At 37.0% G+C, this 18891-nt stretch overlaps 1 non-coding gene across 1 annotated transcript; it reads left to right on the top strand.

Moving 5' to 3' along the window:
- The first annotated feature begins 1072 nt into the window (after positions 1-1072).
- LOC114045568 lies at positions 1073-1197 on the top strand. The gene has a single exon (XR_003569395.1). It is a non-coding gene; the product is annotated as a U6atac minor spliceosomal RNA (small nuclear RNA).
- The last annotated feature ends 17694 nt before the right edge of the window (positions 1198-18891 follow it).

Raw genomic sequence — 18891 nt, 5'->3', positions numbered from 1 at the left:
TCCTATGCATTTTATTTCATGCATTTAAAAACATTTATCCCGAGGAATCCATATGTTTCATCCAATAGCCAAAGAGGTATATAGCCTCAAAATATTAAGAACCTCTAAGCTAGATGATCTCAAAAGGTCCTTATGATTCAAAGATCCTATGCCCTACAAGATAAATCCTAAACACTGCATAGCCCAAGTAGGTCATTGCAGGATCTTTGGAAGAAACACTAGTCCTTCCAAGCATATAGCAGTCAAGGAAACATACAACCTTAGCTTGAGAAATCCCAGTTTTATCCTGTAGCACCATATTGGTCCTTTTCAGTATTTTAAACCAAAAGGAAGTCACATTGGACCAATAATCATGTTCAGCCACCCAGTTGGAAGATGGATCGATTTATGGAGAAAAAAAATCTTAGAGACTCCTGACCTTGGCTGCTTAACAGTGTTTCTAGTTTATTTTTTGCTTGTTTGTTTACTATTCCAAGAAGTAAGAATAATATCTCATGATTCAATAGTGCTTTGTGAATTATAAACTATTTCTCTATAATATCCCCATGAGAATTATTTCTATCCCCATTTTATAAAGAGGAAAACATGTTCAGAAAGTTGAAGCTGTCCACGGACATGAACATTTAAGTATGACAGTCAAGATGTGAACCTAAATCTGATGACTATGACCACCCTTTCTAAGGCACAGCATGGCTTCTGCCCTTAGGAACTCAACATCTTTCAAATGGGCAGTTCTGAGTCTTGTAGCAGTTAGGATGGACTAGTGGAGAAATGAGAAGAGGAATTCCTTTGGATAAATGGATATGGGACAAAGGAAGGCCCTTCATCTAGGGAGGGGTTGTGACCTACCAAGCTTGAAAGGAAACTATTGAGGGCAATGCTGTAGTCCCATCAGACTGTGAAAGCTATTGAGTAAGTTGGCAGAAGTCTGAAATGGCCATGGATCAGATGTATTCTCTGCCCTTCACATGCCTTAGCCATGTCCCTTTGCTCGCCCCATTCATCTCACCAGAAATATCTCCCTTCCCCTCCCTGCTCATGGAAGTCATGCTCTTCCTTCAAGGTTCAACTGGTGTTATATAAAAGAGAAGGTTAGCACTCCCCTCATTGAGGATGGAAGAGAGGTCAGTAACCTTTACCACACACACCGTGGTTAAGGGTTGCTGCTGACTTTGTGGCATCTAACCAAGTTTTCTTCTGGTCTGTTCTGTTTTAAGGCAATGAAATTGAAAGAATAAGCATAGGCTAGGAGGAGGCAAAATTAGCTATATTTGCATATAGTACAATGGTTTATTTAGAAAATCCTAGAGAGTCAATGAAAAAATTAATCAAAACAATTAGTGACACGGTAAAATAGCAGGATGCAAAATTTAAAAAAAACAACTACAAAATATCAACAGCTGTTCTGTATATTACTAACAAAACCCAGCAGGAGAGAGGAAAAGGAAATTCCATTAGAAATAACTACAAAATGCATGAAATATCTGGGATAAATCTACCAAGACATAGTGGGGACTTACATGAATTGTAACACCCCCTCTGGGCCTACTTTCTTAATTCTCACTTGCATTGGCAGATTGGGTCCCCAGAGGGCAGTTGACTATTAACTACCCTCAGTGTTTTAAGGGTAGTCCTGAGGAGCTAGGCTTGTGTACTGTCACTAATGAGCCCCCATCAGTTTGCTTCCCCTTTAACTACCAGCCAGCTAAAATACGTTCTAGCAAAGATATTTTCTGAGAAGGTATAGCAAAAACAGTTGGTTCTTGTATACTTTTCTGCTGCACGCACAAGGTCTCTGGGGATGGTGGGTTCAGTCTTAAAGTACAAAGGTAATAAGACATACATCTAGAGAACACTTAGGACAGAGGAGGGTATCTTTCAACTCCTGACACTAGGAGTCCTTTTCTTCTTTCATGGAGTCTTCACCAAGTTTGCCTTAGGTGTAGCTCTATGTTGGACTCTTAGATTTGGTATTTTTCTAGAATTCATAGCTGACATTTCTCTGCATCATAACAGGGTCACACTCCATGAAGCCTTTGCAATCTTTGAGTGACTGTCTTCATGCATATTTTTAGAGCTATATTAAGAGATGCTTCCACTATCATTGGCCAGTGTCCCTCCAGGGGCCACTGCTACTGCTCTAGATCAGCTCTTATAGGATCTCTGATGGGACTTTTGGATCCCTGAAACTCATAAGGTTGCCTGGATACTCCAAATTCTGTAAATTGCTGTAACTTTTCTGGAAAACAACTTCTTCTCACATACCCCAGGAAGGTCAAAGAGAGAGGAAAAGGCACCATATAAGCAAAAATATTTAGAATTGCATTTTTTACAATACCAAAGAATTAGAAACAAAATGGATGCCCACTGATTGGGGAATAGCTGAACAAATGACACTAACATAATGGAATATTACTGTGTCATAATAAATGGCAAATACAAAGAAATAAGAGAAATCTGTGAAGAAGTGTATCACTCGAGACAGAGCAAAATAAACAGGATCAGGAGAGTAATTTACCTGATGACCACAATGAAGGAAAAGCTCATGTAAGCTCTGAGGATCCTAATCTCATTTTTATTCTTCTAATCAACTATCAGGTCAAACAGAAAGGCTCCATCTCCCCCTCAGAATGAAATGGGAAGTCCAAAAGCCTCTAAATCTTCCAAACTTGCAAAATCCTCCTCTGGCCGAAGTGGGGAGAGGAGACCTGACCGAGGCCAAAGCAGTGGGCTCTCCTTCCTCCCCATACAGTTCCTCTTCTAGGATTTTACTGGAAAGTCATGCTTATTCCAATTTCTGAAATTGTCTAATTCCAGCAATTAGCTGGAAAAGCACTCCATGCTTTTAATACAGGATCCCGGAGACATGATGAAATCTTTCAGCCACTTGGAAAAGACTTCCTGTTTGGAATCGTTCTGCTTCATCAAAAGGCTTTCAAAAACTTTTCACACTTAGTCTAAAGCCTATGATTGATTATCTAATTGATAGAGCATCTTATCACTTACTGAAAGTGGGGTGCAATGGGTAACTATCAATCAAATCCATCTGTAAAGTCCTAAAACACAAGTCTTTATCCCTCATTTGGCAAAAATCCTTGCCTTCCTTCTATTGTCATTGAATTTTTCCTGTGTACATGTCATCTTCCAATTAAATGACAACTAAAAAAAGACCCTGTGATCTTAGTCCACATTATAAGAAGTCAGATATCCAGAGAGAGGAAGGGGATAGTTCAGCTGACCTCTGCCCTGGTCACATTACATCTGGAGTTTTTGTGTTCAATTCCATGGCCACCATTTAAGAAAGATTGATAAGCTGGAATGTGGCTTGAGGAGGGTGACCAGAAGGCCATTCCATACATAGATGGGTTAAAGGAAGTTGAAATGTTTAAGATTGTGACACAAGGGAGAAATCATCCGGCCAAAGAATTCAAGGAGTGCATTCTTTGTCAGGTTCTCTCCCTTGGTCTTCTAGCCCTTGGGGTCCCTGGCCACCCAGTCTAGGCAGTGGTGAAAGAAAACACTGCTCTGGTATTATGCGTGAGCTCTAACTGTCCTGTGGAGACCCTATCACCAGGCATCTGTTCATGTTGATGCAGATTTCTAGCCCTAACTCTTCACTGTTCTCATTCCCCTGTTCCTCTGTGTTCAGAAGAGAACATATGTTATCTCCCCTATAGTATAGGGAGTTAGACCTGTACCTTCTGTGACTTGTACTTGACTTTTTCTTATTCTCCCTACTGCCTTTAATACTTCTCATTCACTGTTTGGATGAGAGAAGTTGTCTAAGAAAGGAGAGTGTTAAGGTTTGAGGGCTCATGCCAGTGGGACATCCACAAGGGAGCTCTTGCCAGGTCTAGAACCGGTCAAAAGACCATAGTCCCACAGGTGCTATTGGAAAGGGTGCCTCAATATAAGCCAGGCCCAGCTTCTCTTCCTCATAGAGAATATACTGATGCAACCTAAGGGCACCCAGTCCTTGCCATCTACTCCACTGCAAGGCAACTTGGTTGTGCAGTGGATATAGTGCCGGGCCTGGTGTTAGGAAGACCCGAGTTTAAACCCAGCCTCCAACACTTCTGAGCTGTATGACCTCCGGGCAAGACACTTAAATTCTATCTGCCTTAGTTTCCTCATCTGTAAAATGGAGATAATAATAACACCTACCTCCCATGATTACTGTGAGGATCAAATGAGATGATACTTGTAAAGCACTAAGCACAGTACCTGGCACATAGTAGGCACTTAATGTGTGCTTATTTCTTTCCTTCTTTCCCTTAGTATTTCTGTGCTATAGTTCAAATTTTGTTCTTTGTTGTCTCTGCCAATTAGAGTGCGAGCTCCTTGAGAGCAGAGTCTCCTTTGCTTTTTCTATTTGTATCTCCAAGGATATAAATATAGCACAGTGTTTGACACATAGGATGTCTTTAATACATTCTTTTCTCATTCATTCAGTATTTCCATTTCTGGAAAGGACTGTTCAATCAGTTGTCCTGTGGTTCCCCTCACTATGCCTATGACTTCCCAAACCAAAATAGGCCTCCCCAAGCCACACCTGTTCTATATGTGCTGTCTTCCCTGTTGAGAATGTCATCAGGGCAGGAAGTGTCTTGCTTTTTTCATTTATATCCATAGCTTTTAGCACAGTGTCTGAATATAATAAATGCTTAATAGATGCTCATTCATTCATTCATTCATACTGTCATCTTTGACCTTCCTGTCCCTGACTCTAATCAACTGAGTATTCAGACCAGTTTATAGTTCCCTTGTTCTAATATTCATTTTCTTTTCCCCCCAATCTGTTCAAAGTGACCATTCTTGTATACCTTTCCCTCTCATGTCTATGTAGCTTAGCCCTTCCATTCTTCATTCCTTATTTACTCCATCTTCTCACCTTTCCCTGTGCCTTCTGGAATCCCCAATGTACTCTTTTGTTTGTTTGCTTGTTTGTTTTGTTTTGCTAGGCAATGGGGTTAAATGACTTGCCCAGGGTCACACAGCTAGTAAATGTCAAGTGTCTGAGGCCAGATTTGAACTCAGGTCCTCCTGAATCCAGGGCCAGTACTCTATCCACTGTGCCATCTAGCTGCTCCTTCCCCCGCAATGTACTCTTATCAAACGCTCTTTTGTCCTAGATTGCTTCCTCTTTCTGTCTCCTGATACTCACAGAAATACGGGTTTTTCCTGAAGACTTGTCACCCTGCCCAGGGCTGGCTGCTCCTTCTTCCATGAACCCCAACAAACCAACAAACAGATTAGAAGGTGCTACTTTCCATTCTCCCTCCAAGGTTCTCCCTCTGTAGCTTTTCTCGTTTGAGGTTCGATTCTCCTCTCTATCACCCTGTAGAAATTTTTGTTGCTTTTATCTATCACCCTCCAAGTCATTCTCCGTCCTTTCCCAATCAGTTCAGTAGCCATCTCACAGAACTACTCACTACATCAACCCTGCCTCCATCCCTGGGGACTTCTAATGTCTATTTAAATTCTCTCACCTCCAAGATCATTAACTTCCTCAATAGCCATCAACTACATCCCCATGCTACCCTGCAGCTACCCACAGGCTTGATGACACTCTAGATTTCACCGTCATCTGAAACTGTATCGCACCTCCTTGATGGTGAACTCTAAAATTCCCCTTTCTGATCCACAATGGATCTCAGAGATCATCTTGTCCAACCCCCTCATTTTAAAGAGGAGTAACTTGAGAGAAAAAGGTGGAAATAATGTTGGTTACATCCTTAAAACCCTATAGAAATGCACATTGTTGTTGATGGTGGTGATGGTAGGATTTCAAAAGATTTGTGAGGAGAGTGATAATTTATACACTTTAGCACTCAACTTATGGAAATAGAAGTTGGTTTTTTTTTTTAATTTCTGCACTGTCTTCAGAGCTATAACTAGCAAGTCTAGCTGTCTGGACAATCAACACAAAACTTGCCTGTAGCAGACATTAAGATACGTTCAGTGGTGCAAGTATGATTCTAGAGAAAGACCCCAGACTTGGGGACACAAGGCCAGTGACTTCAGGATGCCTTCCTCCACTGACCCTGATCCACAGGGACACTATGAAGTTGCTAATATAGAGATATGCAACCACCAACCTATTCCAGACCCTCATCATTTCTTTCCTGGGGTATTGCAAAAGACTGTTCAGCGGGGAGAAATCAGGGCCAAGAGCAGTTGAAGAGCTTAGCTGGGGAGCCTTGGATTAGGGAAGGGGGAAGAAGCTGGGTCCTCTGGTCATTTCCTATTTTAACAAATTATTCTTGCTAACTAGATGCTAGACACTCAGCTGTTTTGACTGAGGTAGGACTAAGTGCCCTGTAAATTTTGGCACCTTGTGGCAAAGCCCTGGTCACTTTTATCATCATTTCAGCTTGAGTGGATTCTCTTCACACTTTCTCACATCTTATTTTACATAAGCAAAGATCAAAGTTAAGGGCAAAAGTTAAGGGCAAAGTTAAGGGTCAGTGGCCCAAAAATTGGGGCTTCCCCTTTCTCTGCCTCAGAATACTATGAGGCCTCCTTACTACTGGAATTGGGAAATAAGAACATTGCTAGGGAAATTGTGGTCTTTTCTATCACTTTTAGATATCTCACAATTTGAGAAATGACTGAACAAGTTGTAGCATATGATTATGATGGAATACTATTGCACCATAAAAAATGATAAGGGGGATGGTTTCAGAAAAATCTGGAAAGACTTATAAGAACTGATGCAAAGTGAAGTGAGTAGAATCAGGAGAACATTGTACACAGTAACAGCAATACTGTATGATGATCAATCATAAAAGACTTAGCTATTCTGATCAAGACAGTGATTCAAGACGATTCCAAAGGATTCATCATGAAAAATGCTGTCTATCTCCGGAGAGAGATCTGATGAACTCTGAATACAGATTGAAGCACATTGTTTTTCACTTTCTTTATTTTTTCTTGCTTTTTTTTTAGCAACATGGCTAAAACAGAAATACTTTTTGCATGACTTCATATGTATAACAGGTATCATATTGCTTTCCTTCTCAATGAGTGGGAGAAAGGCTGAAGAGAGAGAGAATCTGGAATTCAAAACTTAAAAATAGGAATGCTAAAAAAAAAAAAATCTTACAATTTTACCTGTTCCTCAATTTCTTCTTTGTCTGCTGCAAAATCACCTTCTATTGTTCTGAAATGACAAATCTTGTCATGTGATATTACAGCCATCACAAAAGGGATAGAGGTCACAAACATACTCCCCCCTCTCCCAAATAACCCAAACAAACAAACCTGGATTAGGTAAAACAAAGAGAATAATCATATGAATAAATTTCTTTTCCTTCCCTGTGTCTCAGGGTCAAAACAGAAATTTAGACTGTTTCCCTCTAACACCCAGAATGCCAAAACAGGAAGATTTTTACAAAAAAAAAAAGGGACAAAGGGAGGAAAGGACTTACCTAAGGTCACACACACATCATAAATAGTCTAGCATTGATTCAAATCCAATTCCAACAATCCAGAACCAAGCCTTCTAACCTTCCTGCCTTTTCAACTCAAAATCCCCAGAAAGTAAAGGGACAGCCTGGTTCAGAGAAAAGGACTCCCTACCACCAGCCTAATCTAGACCCTCATCACTTCTTGCCTGTGAGATTACAACAGAATCTAACTTGGTTTCCTTGTCTCTAGGGTTTTTCCAATCCAATTTATCCTCTACACAGCTGCCCAAGTGATTTACCAAAGTGCATGTCTAATCATGTCATTTTTTTTAACTCCGTAAACTACAGTAGCTCACTATTACCTCTAGGAACAAATACAAACTTCTCTGATAGAAGAGTTTAAAAAGTCCATTAAACACTTGGCCTGAACCTTGCTCTTCAGTCTTATTAGACATCACTTCCATTTACACTCTACAATCCAATCAAAGGTAGCTATGTGCTTGCATTTGTGTCTAGGGTATTCCACTGATCTATTTCTTCTATTTTTAATCAGTACTAGATAATTTTGATAATTACTTCTTCATAATATAGTTTGAGATAATATAATACTTGGCCCTCTTCATTCTTACTATTTTTCATTATTTCCCTTGCTATTTTTGACCTTTTGTTCACTCATGTTAATTTTGTTATTATTTTATCCTATTCCAGGAACCATTCCCTTGGTAGCTTGATTGGCATAATCTGTAGATTAATTTAGGTAGCATCTGCATTTTTATTATATTGGTGAGGCTGAGCCACAGATGTTGAAAATCTCTCCAATTATTTAGGTCATCTATTATTTCTGTAAACATTATTTTGTAGCTATATTTATGTAAGACCTGTGTATGCCTTGGTAGGTTAAGTCTCATATATTTTATGCATTTTATAGTTAAAATGAAATTTCTCTTCCTGTATTTCTCTCTTTTATTAATATTTTTCATATGTTTATTTCTATATTTAATGTAATTTTATTCATAATATATAGAAATGTAGATTATTTTGTGGATTTATTCTGTATCCTGCTACTTTGATGAAGGTATTAATTGCCTTTGTTATTTTCATTGATTCTCTAGGGTTTTCTAAGTAACCCATCATATTTTCTATGAATGGGGATATTTGTACCTCCTATTTGCCAACGGTTATTACGTTAATTTTTTTATTCCTTTTCTTGTCATTCCTATAGCTAACCTTTTCTAGTAATATGACAAATAAAAATGGCATGCTTCATTTCTTTGGGAAAACTTCCAATGTTTGTTTCTCTTTTAGAAATAATATTTGATCTCAGTTATAGATAAATACTTGCACATATTTAGAAAAAGCCCATTCAGTCCTCTGTGTGTGTATATCTCTGCATGTGTATTTAAACATAATTAAGTGCTGTATTTTGTTGAAGGCGGTTTTTTTGCATCTGTTGATAAAAATCAGATGACCTGAAAATTCAGATAAATTAAGCTAATCTTTCCCAATGTTGAATCATTTTTTGTTTCCTTAGTACTATATAAATTCAATTTGGTTATAATGAATAGTTGTTATGCTATATTGTTATGACCTCTTTGATAAGATTTTATTTAGAATTTTACTTTTGCATCAATATGCATTAATGATATCAGTTGTATGTATATTTTCTTTTCTTTAATATTTTCTGGTTTGGGTTACATAACTATACTTTGTAAAATGAGTTTAGTGGAATATATTTTTGCTCTGTTTTGGAGAATAATTTATGTAGCACAGGGTTTTTTAAATATTTGGTAGAATTTCTTTATGTTTGGCTAAAATCGTTGGTTTTTTTGTGAGGGGTTTATATATACCTTGATCAGTTTCATCTGATATTGAGTTTTTTAGGTTTCTACTTCCTATTTTATAATTTGGGTACACATACATGTGTGCATACATATACATACATACACATATATGTGTGTATATACATACATGCACAGATGTATATTTATAACAAAGGGAACTGATAGGGAAAGACAGGAAGAACAAATGAACTCTTCAGGTTTTTATTATGATAACTCTTATCTGAAATTGGCTAGCATAATACACACACATCTTTAAATTCTGTGATTGGCTGATAGATTTTTAGACACATTAATTTATCATAGTTTATACTTCTTTTTTATTCATTGGGAATTTACCATTCTCAGTTTTGATTTTCGGTAATTTGATTTTCTTTTCCATTTTAAACAAAATCAGTTAATGGTTTGTGAATTCTATTAGCCTTGTTTGGGGAAAAAATCAGCTCTGGGTTTTGATTATCAATTCAACTTTTTTTCATTTTCAATTTTATTTCTCTTGATTTTCAAAGACTATTAATTTGATTATTTTTCTAGTTATTTTCCCCTTCAAATTGCATATAGTTCCTTCTTTTCTCTCTTTTGCTAATATTTTTTTCAGACACAAATTTCCCTTTAAACACTGTTTTAGCCATATTTCATGCATTCTAGAATACTGTTATTGTTATCATTCTCTTCATTGCAATAAATAGATATAATTATTTTTCCTTTTCATAATTTGTTTTGAAACACTTGTTATTTGGGATATCTTTATTTTGTCTCTATTACGGTCTTTCCCTTTTGTTCTTTTTTTTGTTGATTGCAATTTTTATTTCATTAGTCTACAAAGAATGTATTTCATATTTTGTCTTTTTACATTCACATACATTCTTGACATATCACTTGGCCAATTTTTCAAAGATATCATTTGAGGCTGAAAAATAAATATGCTTTTAAAAATTATCTTTCAATAATTTTCATAGTTAAACAATTTTGTTTTTCCTATATTTGGTTTAGATTTATATTTTCCTTCTTTTTTTCTATTAGATTTATGAAGTTCTCAAAGAGGATGGATAAGTTCTTTTGGCATTTTAGTTAGTTTTTCTTTAATATATATTTAGATGCATTGTCATTTGGTGCATACAAATTCAATATTAATATTATTTAATTATCTATGGTGCCTTTAAGCATAATGTAATTTCTCTGCTTGCTTCCCTTGATAGCATCCATTTTTTACTATATTTTTTATCCATAATCATGGTTGCAATTTATAAGATCATAGATTTAGAGCTGAAAGGAGCCCTCAAGGTAATTTAGAGATGAGAAAACTGAATTACCAAACAATTTTTATTTACTTAAGGCCATATGAGTAAGAAATGATAGAGTCAGGATTTGAACTCAAGTATTCTGGTTCTAAATTTGAGGTTTTTCCCCCATGTTACTGCTCCCCCACCTTTTTTACCTGAAGCATAATAAATTTATTTTATTCCCTTATTTCAACTATATGTGTAACTAGGTGGAAAGAGATCAGTCTTCAGTATTAGCAATTCAGAAAGACCTAGTTCAAGTCCTAATTCTGAAACATATTGCCTGTATGACTGTGGGCAAATCATTTAACTTCTCAGTGCTCTAGGTAACTCTATATAAGTTTGAGTTAAAGAGAAGCTGCTGATCTACATTCGTAAAAAGGGTTTCCTCATTCATGTGTTTCCTATTTCAATGAAATCAGACATCTAATCTCTATCATTCTCTGTCTTTATGTTTTAAGTATGATTCTTATATGCAGAATATTGTTGGATTCTGTTCTCTAATCCATTATGCAATTCTTTTCTCTTTCATGGGTAAGTTCAGTTCTTTATCATTAAATATTATAATCATTAAGTTTGTTTCCTTCACTGTATCTGTCATGTAATTTTTTTTACCACAAAGTACCAAAATTAGATACATGTGGTTTATTTTGTTTGAATAATTAAATCTTAGTATCCTAATAAACAACCCCCAATCCCCCTGCCTAGCCCAAATTGAGTTTCCTTGATTTTACTTTATCTATTATTATCTTTATCTTTTTTTCTTAACATTTCCTTTGCCTAGCCATGATATGAGTGGGGTTTAGGATCTGCAGGAGTTGGGGATTGGTAGAAAATCTGATAGGGAAAGACAGGCAGATCTACAGGTTTTGGTTATAGTAACTATTGTCTGAAATTGATCAACACATTCAACATCTGCTTAGTCAAATAGTTGCCACAACTTGAACTCAGATAGCCAGTGGAACCTCCTTATTTGTAATAACTGCCTAAAAAATCTATATGATTTTTCAGATTGCACACCTGGAGGTGTAATCTACCTAGTCAGGCTATTTGAAGCTTCTATATTGTTAATGTCAGTGAAGGCAGAAGGCTCTCCTACATGTAGCCATTTTCCAGGGTCTTTACTCAGTCATACCTTTAATAATACAAAAGTGAGATTATTCCCATTCAATAAATGTTTGCTGCCATGCTATGGTTAACACTGCTCTGATACTCCCATGACTTGAGCCAAGGCCCTCCATGAGGTACAGGATCCCATTTTCATCACCTTAATTCTTTGTTTGAATGACTCTTAACTATATATGTGCTCCATTCCAAGAAATATCAGTTCTGTTCTTCTCTTTCCATATTCCTCCCCAGCCTTAATTTATGATTTCATATTAAAAGACTTCACAAATAAATAATCCACATTTGCTCTCTAAACAATGCTCAATCAAGGAAAACCTACAAAAGACAATAGCTTCATCTAAACATGAATGTGGAATCTCCCTCCTCTATCCTAATTTCTCCCCTCATTTGTTAGAATGATCTTAATTTGTAGCACCTAATTCTGAGAAATGTTCATTTTATTCTTACCCCTTTCCCTGCTTTAAGATACTTTTGCTGATTCTCCTTCATGGACTTCAACCATTAAGGCTTTCTCATTGTTCTTTCAATGGCTCTCAAACAAGGTGGAACTTATAAAAGATATTCATCCAATCTCCGCCTTTAAGCATATAAGCACCAATTTATTTGTTTGATTTTTCCAGGCTATATGAATTTATTTGTTTTTCTTAAGTTTCTTTTGTTTGCTATATTTTCATATCAAATGCTTTCTTCCTCTCTGGTTTTATAAGTATAAATAATTGAAACCTCTCTTCTGCAGAAAATCTTTTTTTTGTTGTTGTTGCTTAAATTCTGCTTTGCAGTATATTTTATTTGACATACAAATTGGTTTCATTAGTTTTTGTTTCCATCACATTCCAGCATTCTTATAATTTATTAAGATATTTTGTCAGTCTTGTATTATTTCTGAATGTTTTTCCTTGACTTGTAAAGGGACTACTATTTGTAAGATTCATATATTTTGGAATGCTGGGATTTTTCAACTATATTTCTGGATGAGCTGAACCTGGGGTTCTTGTCTGTTGGTGTGCTATGTATTCTACTATTCCTTTGCAATATTACTACTTGTCTTCATGAAGTATAATATTTAGTATTTTTTTCATAATGTCTTTTTGTGAGACTAATAATTAATTCTCAGATTGTGTCACTTCATTCTGACTTAAATGTTAGCTATTTTGCATTGTAGAGATCTCAAGTGTTCTTCTAATTTTGCTATATTTTAAAAATTTTATGCTAGTCTTTCTTTAGTCTCTCAATATGTGAGTCTATAATTTTTCTAGTTGAAAACTAGAGTCCCTTTATTTTTCCTGTCTTTTCATACAAAGTTGCAAATCTTTTTTTTAAGTGTCTACTACTTTAGTAAGATTTCACCACATTGTCCTAAACTGTTGATTCCCTCATTTGTTTTTCTTGAGGTTTTATTTGTGAATTAAATTTAAGTTCTAAATTCAATATTTCTTTTTTTTAGTTCTTACATCAAACATCTCAACTTCTTCCAATTGTTTTTGCAATTGTTTCATATTTGAGATGCTAGAGTCATCCATGTGCAACAGTAGATAGAGCTCTAGGCCTGGAGACATGACAGACCTGAGTTCAAATCTAGCCTTTAACACTTTCTAATGTGACCATGGGCAAGTCATTTAATCCCCGTCTGCCTGAGTTAGTTCATCTATAAAATGGAGATGATAATAGTAACTACCTCCTAGGGTTGTGATGAGGATAAAATGAGATCATATTTGTTAAACACCTTGCAAACCTTAAAGTGCTATATAAATACTAGAATGTATTATTGTTGTAGTATTATAACCCCTTTATTCTAGGGGTTTCATCTAAATTCTTTAACCCTTATTATATATTAATTTTACTTTTAGGTTGTTGTTTACTCAATTTTAAAATATCTCAGCTGTTTTTTTTTCTCTGTAGTTTTTCTTGTGGTGAATTATTTCATTTTCCAACTTGTATTTTTATTTTATTTTATATCAGAGTATTCTTTCACTTTATTTAGCACATTTCTTGCTATTTTTACATAGTAAAATGGGTCTGAGCTTGGACACAACCTCTCACTCAGCCATCTTACTGATAATTTACCAATGATTTTAAACCCAACTAGCAAAAAAATTTCGCATCTATTTCTGTAATCCTGAAAGCCTATAGAAAATAAGTGACAAAACAAATCATCCTTCCATTTTAATTCATTGTTGCTAGACTTTATGAGTAGTTCCAAGTAAAGAGAGCTTGGTTGATACTTTAATAAATCAAACACTAACACTTTTTTGTACAACTAGTATGTAATCAGCACTGTGTTAGAAAGTAACTTAATATTTGGGGATTGGCAATGTGGAAAGACAAAAGAGATGAGATTCCCCAGTCATGGTTGAGATATCCTTGAAAAGAGCTACCATGGAATATGGGCTGTGTAGGAAGTAGTCAGGAATAGACTACTGGATTAGATAAGATGGAAAGGGTTGAATGATCAATGTAAGAGCAGTCAATATTATTCTTGTGGTGTTAATATAGTGTGTTCTTTTCTCATTTCATCTTAAAGGGACGTTCTTGTATGGAGGAAGGATTTATTAAGTCCTATGTGCCAGGCTCTGTGCTATTAATGCCACTCTATAAACAGTGTTTCACTAATGAGCTATGAAAGTCAAAGCAAGACACTAAGAGTAAGGAAAGCACAAGCTCAACTTTTATGAAGGTCTACTGGATTCACGTTAAGGACTATGCCATTGTCAACAAACCCTTCCCTAACCCTGAACAAGCCTAAGTGGTACAGATCATCAATAGTGGGGGGAAAAGTAACAGGGGTCATCTACTATAGAGGGTAAAAGCAAACTCATCTCTGAAAAGCAAAAGATTTAGTGCAGTCTAACACTTCCAGGGATCAAGAAATCTGAAGAATGCTGGACTTAAAGATGAAATGTGTCCAAAAATAGAATGAGCTATCTCCAAAGGTAGTAAGTTACTCATTATTACAGACCTTTAAACAGAGGGTGGCTAAATCTTGAAGTAGAGATGATTCCTATTCAGGAAGGTTTTGGACTAGATCCCTTGTGAGGTTGCTACCAGCTCTGATAATCTGTGACCCTGTGAACACAGAACATAAACTATCAGAGGCAGGAAGGACCTTAGAGACCACCTCACACAATCCTTTCAATTTTTGGAGAAGAGAATTGAGGCCCAGAGTTAGGTGAATGACAGAGTCAATATATAAGGCCAGGTCTCTTGAGTCTCCAGTGCTATTTTTGCCAACAAGATGCTATCTTCCTTTTCCTTATTACTAAGTCCTCTGCCCTCAGGATCTATTCCCTACTCTTTCATCCTTGTGATTCTGTGTTGGTTGGTCCCTCTCTGCTTTCTAATCTCCTCTCTCACAATAACCCTGGAACAAGCTCCCATAGGGTTAAGAAATCTCATCTGGAAATCTGAGCTTAGATTAGAAACCTGACAATGACTCTCAGAAGGAGCATTTGGGATATGAACTGAGAGGAGGACAACACCCAAAAAAGTTAAAGGCAGATCCAAACCTGATACTGAAGGCCGAGACGATAGGCCTGAGGATAAACAGAGAGCATTTAAAGGAACCCTGACTAAGTAGAGGGCCTGATGGACACTCGTGTTCTATAAAAAGAAAATAAAATGAATCAATATTTGACAAACCGATATTAAACGACTGAGATTTGCTACCTGTTACCAACAATCTCTCCTATCTTGTCTCTTGGGGCAAAGGATGCTTGCTTGGATGCATGTATTTCCCTGTTCCTTTTCCACTTGCCCTTTAAGCTCTGTTATATGCATCCATATGGATGCCATCAGAATTTTTATAGGATGTCATAACATATCACAGCTGGAAGAGACTTTAGAAGACAGAACAGAGAAAGTCATAGGTAGATGGTACCTCAGAAGATAGAAACTTAGAACATAGAATGTCAGAATTGGAAAGGATCTTAGAACATGAACTGTCAGAGCTGGATTAGACCTATAGATAGAATGTCAGAGATAAAAATGACCTTAAACATAGAATAGAGAATATCAAAGGTGCGTGGGACCTTTGTACAGCATGGTCTATTGGGAAAAAGTCTTAATTTGGATCAGGAAACTTAGGTTCAAATACTGACTCTGCTACTTACTATTATCTTTGTGACTTTAGCAAATCACTAAAATGGGCGACCAAATAAAAACAATTATGTGACAAGTACCATACTAAATGCTAGAGACACCAAAATGAAAGAGAGACAGGGTCTGCTTACAAAGAACTTACATTCTAATACAGGGGTAATAACACATATAGGAGAATGGTGGTTAGGAAAGGGTCTTTTGGTTTGGTAAGTCACAGAGACAGTGAGTGGAGCCCTAGAGAAGTTAAATGGCATGCCCTTTCCAAAAGCAATGGTAGTATTGATTAATTATTGTTTCTAGAGTAAGAGGTGGAAAGTAAGGAGGGGGGTAGGGCATACTCATGTAGAGGAAAGGCAGGGAGTTGACTAGGATTAAGCATGGTTGAAGATCTGGGATGCACTAGAGAGAGTAAGCTTTCATCAGTTGGGACAGCATAGTCGCAGACCTGGAGTTCCAAAGCTAAATGGCTTAGCAACTTCAAGGCCTGGCCTCTAGAAATTCAATTCAAAGGGTCTAGCAGGAGGGCAGCATGTTTGGAAGAAGGCTAGGGTAAAGTATGGTCAAGGGCCTAAAGCCAATTTGATATAAACAAAACCTCTTTGACCCCAATTTCCTTATTTGTAAAATGATCTTTCAGTGACTTATAACCCTAAAACCCTATGAGAGAGATAGGGAGTCTAGAAAAATACCTAGATTGCTAGCCTGAGTGATTGGGCGGATGGTGGTACCCTCCACAGTTATAAGAAAGATAGGAAAATGAGAAGGCATGAAGCGAAAGATAATGAGTTCAGTTTTGGATATGTTGAGTTTGATATGCCTATTAGATGTCTGGCACAAAATACTCAAGAGGCAGTTAGTTATGTGAAACAAGCTTGGAAGAGAGGCTAGAGCTACATTTATAGATCCAGGAATCATCTGCATAAAGATTATCACCGAATCCATGGGAGATGATGAGATAACCAAGGAACATAGTATGGATACCAAAGAAGAAGGCCCATGCCAGAGCACTGGGGAAGGCTCCATTTTTAGGGGCCATTACCTGTATGAAGAACTAGTAAAGGTACTTGGAAAAACAAGGCAATGAGACTTAGAAGAAGCAATCAGAAAGGTAGGAGGAGATCCAAGAAAGCAGTGTCACTGAAACTTGAAGAAGAAAGTATATGCAGAAGATGGTGATCAATACCAAAGGCTGCAGAAAGACTTGAGAAAAGGCCATTAGCCTTGGTAATTAAGAGATAACTGGTCATCTTGGAGAGAACAGTTTCAATCCAATGATGAAGTCAGAAACTATACTGCAGAAGGTTTAGAACTGAGTGAGAGGAGAGGAAGTTGACACTCAGTGTAGACAATATTCTTAGGAAATTCTAATAAAACCAGAGCTAATGCCATTTTCCCTGCATCATTGTTGTACACAGATCAACATACAAACCCCCAAGTATCAAATTCAGACAAATAACAGCTGATTTTAAGACCACTGGTCATGGAAATAACTAAGCGACTGAATACAGCAGTTTGCACTCAAAGTAACTGATTTTTGGAATTCAACATTTTCCTTCTCTGGACCTGCATCTCTATGTGGACACATGTGGAAGAGTGTTGTGTGATTTGTCTGAAGTGATGTTTCTTCAAATCCAATGGCATTAACTGAGTTATTAAAAGAAGATGGAAAGTTAGAAACAGAAGAGCTGCAAGCCTTCAAGTAGAACATAACGTCCATTTGTCAGGGGGCTTTAGGTCAACATCTTCACATCCCTGGATTTTTGATCCACAGACGGAACTTCCTGGGCAAGAAGAAAGAATGAGATGCCGAGGAAAGAAGAAAGAGGAAGAAAGGGAGAAAAGTAGAGCATAGAATTCCACAAAGGAATTGCATCTGATAAATGATAGAATCATTGGCAATCAAAACTAAAATGAATCTCAAGTCATCTAGTTCCACCAGTACCTGAAGAGAAAGACCCTCTAAAATATCCCCACCAAGGGGAAACAGGACTATAGATTTAGGACTGAAAAGGACCTCAGAGATTTAGTCTGATTGTGTAATTTTACAGAGGATAGAAACTGAGGCCCAGAGAGGGAAAGTACTTTGTCCAAGGTCATACAAGCTATGAGAGCCAGGCTTTGAGTCCAGATCCTTAACTCCAAATCCATTTGTCTTGTTCCTTTCTACTGCACCACGTTGTCTCTAGTGGTGGAAAACTCACTACCTCCAAAGGTAGTTCATGCAACTTCAGCACATCTCCAGTTGGTAAGACATTTTCTCTTATACAGAGTCCAAATCTGCTACAACTGCCAGTCCTTAATACAAGTTCTTTTCTCTGTTGTGAAAAAAACAAGTCCAACCCATCTTCCATGTAATTTCCTTTGAGATAATTGAAGACCACTATCATGATCCCTAAGTGTCCTATTTTCCCATTTCACAGAACTACAGAGGCATTCATCCTCCTTTATATATAAAAAAGACTCCTTTATATGATATTGCTGAAAAGCAGTCATCCAAACTCTTCTTGAAGACCTCCAGGGATAACAAAATCTTGTCTACTCTGACAGGTATTTCAGCACCCCAATGATTTATTTTCTGGCCAAGTCCAAGATACAGTTCAATCAACAGTGGAAGGAGTAAGGAGAATAGACAGGGATGAAAGTAGGTCCATTGATGAAAGAAAAAGGCCCTCTCCATTCCAGGATATGCTTCTGAGTTAGTCTTCTTTTAAGTGGCGTAGTAAGAGGACAGCTAGGTGGTTCGGTGGATATGCGTTCATGAAGACTTGAGTTCAAATCCTGCCTTGGATGCTTACTAGCTGCATGACTCTGGCCAAGTCATTTAATCTCTGTCTGCCTCAGGTTCTTCATGTGTAAAGTGGGGAATAATAATAATTCCTACCTCCTAGAATTGTTATGAGGATGAAATTAATTACCATGAAAGGCTTAAGGAGAGATATGAAGGTTTGGAACATCTACTGTGGAAAACGGAATACTGAATCTGTTAGGGAGGAGTACAATGATTGTTTTGCTGTAGTGGAGGCATCATTGAAATTAGATTTTTAGGATGTATAGTGGTCCTGTTCAGCATGATTTTGTGATTTTCTTCAGCTCTGGTTAGCAGCACACGAATAGGAGTGAGAAAGACAGATGGTGAGA

Source organism: Vombatus ursinus, unplaced genomic scaffold, assembly GCF_900497805.2.
Source record: "Vombatus ursinus unplaced genomic scaffold, bare-nosed wombat genome assembly UNPS02014778.1, whole genome shotgun sequence".
In the NCBI taxonomy this organism is placed as follows: domain Eukaryota; kingdom Metazoa; phylum Chordata; class Mammalia; order Diprotodontia; family Vombatidae; genus Vombatus; species Vombatus ursinus.
The sequence above is the reverse complement of the archived record's forward strand: the minus strand, read 5'-3'. Positions and strand labels throughout refer to the sequence as shown.